Raw genomic sequence first — 6,000 nt, 5'->3', positions numbered from 1 at the left:
AAAAAGACTCTGCTAGCTTTGTTAGATAATCTAGATAAAAAAGCTGAATCCTCTCCCTTATCTGATCAAGAGATTAATTTGAAGCATTATTTAAAAGAACGATTAGTTCACCTTCTTAGAGAAGAGGAGCTAAAATGGTATGAGAGAGCCAAAGTTAAGACCCTCTTGGAAGGGGATGCTAACACTAGGTTCTTTCATTTGGTGGCCGACGGGAAACATCAGAAGCATCATATATATAAGCTAGAAAATGATCAAGGTGTTGTGATTGGTGATGAACACCTTAAAAGACACATTACGTCTTATTATAAGAACCTCTTTGGCCAGTCAAAAAATTGCAATATGTCCCTTAGGGAGGACCAGAACCAGGATATCCCACAGATATCACCAGAGGAGAACGATATCCTTGTTAGCCCGTTCACTGAATCTGAAGTGAGGGAGGCAGTCTTCCAAATGGAGCATAACAAAGCTCCGGGCCCTGATGGTTCTCCGGCGGAATTCAATCAGGTGTTTTGGGGAGTCATCAAGTATGATCTTCTTTCTTTATTTGCTGAGCTGCATAGGGAGACTCTTGACCTCTACAGCCTAAATTTTGGTATTATTACTTTAATTCCAAAAGTTAATAATGCCACAAAAATTCAGCAATATAGGCCAATTTGTGTCCTTAATGTGAGCTTCAAAATATTCACTAAAGTGGCCACAAATAGGCTTAATATGGTAGCTAAAACTATGGTGAGACCAACACAGACTACCTTTATGCTGGGTAGGAACATAATGGAAGGGGTCATTTATTTTACAGGAAACCATCCATGAACTTCACACCAAGAAGAGAGACGGTGTCATCTTCAAAATCGACTTTGAAAAGGCATAGGACAAGGTCAAATGGTCTTTTCTACAACAAACAATATGAATGAAAGGTTTCTCTCCCAATTGGTGTAGGTGGGTTGAAACTATGGTCATTGGAGGAAGTGTGGGAATCAAAGTCAATGATGACGTAGGACCTTATTTCCAAACCAAACGTGGACTCAAACAGGGAGATCCCATGTCACCTATCTTATTTAACATCGTGGCAGATATGCTAGCTCTTCTAATCAATAGAGCAAAAGCCGATGGTCAAATAAGAGGTGTAGTACCCCATCTTATAGCTGATGGTCTGTCCATATTATAGTATGCAGATGACACTATTATCTTTATTGATCACGACCCAGAACAAGCATAAAATCTGAAACTGTTGCTTTGCGCTTTTGAACAATTATCTGGGCTCAAGATCAACTTCCACAAGAGTGAAATCTTTTGTTATGGTGCAGCCAAAGAGATGGAATCCTTTTATACTAGCCTCTTTGGATGCAATGCAGGGGAATATCCCTTCAGATACCCAGGGATCCTAATGCACCATAGACAATTATTGAATTATGAGTGGAGAAATGTGGAAGATCGTTTTGAACAGAAACTTTCTTGTTGGAAAGCAAAATACCTGTCACATGGGGGAAGATTAATTCTGCTTAATTCAGTCTTAAGCAGCCTAGCCATGTTCATGATGTCCTTCTTTGAGATTCCTAAAGGGGTCATTAAAAACCTAGATTAATATAGATCGAGGTTCTTCTGGCAAGGTTCTTCAGACAAACATAGATATCGACACTACAAGAGGTGGGTGGCTTTTTGACGTATTTAGCATGACAAAGTCCATAATGTCATTATATTATCTGTTTTATTACATTATATTTTAGACACCTTGACTTAATGACAAAAAAAATTGTATGTCACAACAAATGTCATATAACTAATCCAGTTTCATCTAGTGAAGATATTTAATATGTCATAAGGTCTATTTATATGTCACAACAAGTAGTGACGATATTTGATATGTCATAAGGTATATTTATATGTCATAGAATATTTATTAAATTATTTTTAGATGATTTGCAAAGAACATTGCCATGTCACTAATGCGAATTCTGTGACATGTCTCTTTTGAGCCTAGTTAGTCTATGATTGAATAATGTTTGTCAAATACAAAAGAAAGTGCTATAGTAGCCAAAGCCAAAATTTTTACCCAACTAAACAAGGCCTTAGTGACTCGGAAACAAAACCTTGGCCTTGTTTAGTTCATTGTAAAAACCAAAAAATTTTCAAGATTTCCTGTCACATCGAATCTTGCGGCATATGCATAAAATATTAAATATAGACAAAAACAAAAACTAATTGCACAGTTTGTCTGTAAATCACGAGATGAATCTTTTGAGCCTAGTTAGTCCATGATTGAACAATGTTTGTCAAAATAAAAATGAAAATACTATAGTACCGAAATCCAAATTTTTTTGAACTAAACTAGTTGGCAAAAATTTTAGATTTTGGGTACCGTAACACTTTCGTTTGTTTGTGGCAAATATTATCCAATCATAGACTAATTAGAGTCAAAAGATTCATCTCGTGATTTACAGGCAAACTGTGTAATTAGTTTTTGTTTTCATCTAAATTTAATACTCCATGCATATGCCGCAAGATTCGGTGTGACGGAGAATCTTAAATTTTTTTAACTAAATAAAACAAGAGCTGAGTAAGGGCTTGGACCCGAAAAAATTATTCATTGCAGAGATATGCAACTCAAGTCCGGATTCGTTGTTAGCACACACGCACCACACCGCTCACCCCTACCAGACTCCACGCCACAACTCCCATTTTCTCTCTCCAGAACTCTTCCCCCGCAGCCATGGCCGAGGACGCGCCCAATGCCGCCGCCGAGGGATCCGCCCCAGCGTCCGCCGCCGAGGGATCTGCCCGCTCCCCCCGAGGGATCCGCCGACGCCGCCCCAGCGGCGGCTACCGCGGGAGCCAAGGCCGCGGAGGCGCTGCTCCCGTCGCTCAGCATCTGGCCGCCGTCGCAGCGCACGCGCGATGCCGTGGTGCGCCGCCTCGTGCAGACGCTCGCGGCGCCCAGCGTCTTCTCCCAGCGCTAGGGCGCCGGCCCGGAGCCCAAGGCCGAGCGCGCCGCCGCCGCCGTCGAGGCCGAGGCCTTCGCTCGCCCTCGCCATACCGGGAGTAGTCGCCGTACCCGCAGCCTCGCCAGCATCGCCATGGGCGCGCGCGAGCTGCCAAGTCCACCCGCTGCCATGGTCCTAGCCGCGCGCCGCCGGCACCTCGCGCAACTGGACGCCCACACCGGGGGCGTGGCCATGGAGGACGAGGAGCACTGGAGATCCAAACGATGGCTTATGGGCCAGGGGATGGCGCCTTTTCTTCTTGGCAGTGGATCAGCGATCAGGTACAGGTATTCTTTTCTTCGGTGCTTGCTGATGCAACTTGTGCTTGCCTGAATATCTTGTCTAATTTATTCTCTGGATATGTTGTAGTAGTTCTAAGTTTAACAGCTGTGTAACTTGTTCCGTTCAGCAGCACATTAATCCATTTGCAGCATGTCCTGGTCACCTCGGCAGGGAGCAATGATGGGAGAAAGAAGCAGTCCATCAGGCAAGCAGGTAATTTGTAGCACCTTTTCACCAAAGGTTCAGACTTTCTTGCTACTGTCATTATTCTCCAAGTAATCATTTGCATATTTTAATTTGCATTACCTTATTAATTTAGTGATTCTGTGCTGCAATTGAAACTTTGCGTTGGTTAACTCTCTTGCTCTGACAGTGTTCGACAGTAGCACTTATTCTTAGTTTCAGTTTCAGTGTTTCAGTAGCTATTGCTGTTTCTGTGTCTAGATAGTTCGGAGAACATTTTTTTACACATCGTTGGTATAGCAGCTTGGTGATTATGTTATCTTTGGCAGCATTGACACATTTCACGAAGGCTGTTGTCATTACCAACTTGAAGCTCACAGCACAAATATGGAGATCAACCTTGAAGGTATGGTCCCTCTCCCTGCACTAACTTTAAGTTTACTGAACGAATGTTGCTGCTTTTCTGGTCGTGGGGAGCCGTGGCGGATGGGGCGCGAAGCTGGGCAGGCCGCCGTCGCTGCCAACATGTTGCTAACCTGCGCGCTAGGGCTAGGCTGAGGCGTCGACGCCGCGGCAGCCCGTGGCTAGGCAAGGTGTGGCCTGCGTAGCAGGCAGAGAAGGCGGGGTGCGGCGTGTATGGCTGAGCCGCGGTGACCGGCGGCGCTAGCTGATGCGCCATGGAGCGGCAATGCCTCGATGTGAGGTCTGTTGGCACGCGGATCTGAGGCAGCTGTGTGAGGTCTTGTGGACTGTAATAACCAAGGTCAAAATATAGGCAAGGTTTTGAGTGATCTACTAATCATCTCTTAATTAAATTGGTGGCCTCTATGTCAAAGAGACCTGGTTTTAATTTGAACATAATTGAACAGTCGCTGTAGCGTTAGCACGGGCAATATACTAGTTATACTCAGTGTAGTCAATGTATTTAATCTCTTAGCATGGCAAAACTAGAGTACTGTATTATTAGGAAGAAACCTATATCACACTTAATTAGAGTGACCATTTAGGTTTTGCAGCTAGCACCACTCTAATAATTCATATTTTCCACTTAATTCGGTAACCTTTTAACTTGTATCACAAATCTAAAATTTGAACTTACAACAACATTGACAAGCAACATTTTCTTCTACTGAAATAATTTCTTGCCTTGTCTTAGTAAAGAATCAAGACCTTTTCTTAGTAAAGAATTAAGACCTTTTCTTGAGCTATAGCTGAATATTCCTTGCTGCTGGCTTTTTGCTTGCTTCTGGAACAGTAGGGAGAAATTATTAATGTGTTGCCTGGCATGTTGTTCAGTCAGATAGCCACACCTGTGAAAATAGGGTCTTCTGACATTCATCTATTAACTGTAGAAGAATGTCTCGTGGTGTTGTTATATTTTTTTCTTCTAGAAAACAGGATGACATTTGCTTGGTAGTTGTCAATGTTTTGATCAGCTATCCTGGTGCCATGGTTGCAGGTTTGTGTTAAGAGCACGTTTTTTACTCACTCCATCTGCAAGCCTCAAGTAACCCCTTCATTGACCAACTATTTCTACTGTTTATTGGCTTTTCTATATAGTTAGGATACTATGGTTCTGTAATGCTGTACAGTCTCAGTGTCAGATAAATGGACAATATTTTAAAATTATGACCAGGGAGCTTTTTAGGGTACATCCTAGTAGTAGTATTATTTTTGTGGATAGATTTATTTCATTAATTGTTATATGTTGACCAGGGAGTTTGGTTCTGTCCAATAGATATGCATGAATCTAGAGCTAACTCTAATCTTTATATCTTTGACTAATTTGGCTACCATTTGCTTCTTTCAGATTGGTTAATAGTGTGGTATGGAGGATGTCTCAGTAAAGTGAAAAGCGGTAGCTACAACTCTTTTTTTTTTAGCTTGATGAATATTTAAGATGTTGAAATGGCTATGGTTCTTTGTCATTTTGGACATGTGACTTAGATGTAGCTTGATATATATTGCCACCTGGATGTATGAGTTTGACAATATAATTTTTTGCAACCTGGGATTTTGTCAAGATTGTGTAATTGTTGAGTGAGTGGGCTGAAAAACAATTGCGGGCTCTAGCAAGCCAATTTTAATTTGTGGCGTTTTTCTCCTTCCTGCCTTGTCAGCAATTTATCCTATGTGGCATTGCCTACATGGCAAGGCTAGGATTTAATGACAGTAAACTAGTGTCATAAGATTATATGACACTGAAATCACACGTCATAAACTTATGACATTTAGCAAAACAGATGTCATAAAATTATTTTGTGACAGCGGCTTTTTGACATTACAGTTTATGTCACCTTGATGTCATAAAACTCAATTTGTGACATAAATTACATATATTATGACATAATAGAATGTTAAAAAGCCACACACTTCTAGTGCGACTCGCCAAATGGAACACACTATGTCGTCCTAAGGACCAAGGGGGATTAGGTATCCTAAATCTACAGCTGCAAAATAAATGTCTTCTAGCCAAATGGTTGGTTAACTTGCTTAACACAGATGACATGTGGCAATCTTTCTTAAGGAATAAATACCTACATTCCAAAACTCTAAC

The 6,000-nt window shown here is 41.7% G+C and overlaps 1 pseudogene; it reads left to right on the top strand.

Moving 5' to 3' along the window:
- Positions 2,611-5,530, top strand: LOC110436039 (annotated as a pseudogene).

The sequence above is a fragment of the Sorghum bicolor genome, chromosome 5 (genome assembly GCF_000003195.3).
Source record: "Sorghum bicolor cultivar BTx623 chromosome 5, Sorghum_bicolor_NCBIv3, whole genome shotgun sequence".
Lineage (NCBI taxonomy): Eukaryota > Viridiplantae > Streptophyta > Magnoliopsida > Poales > Poaceae > Sorghum > Sorghum bicolor.
The sequence above is the reverse complement of the archived record's forward strand: the minus strand, read 5'-3'. Positions and strand labels throughout refer to the sequence as shown.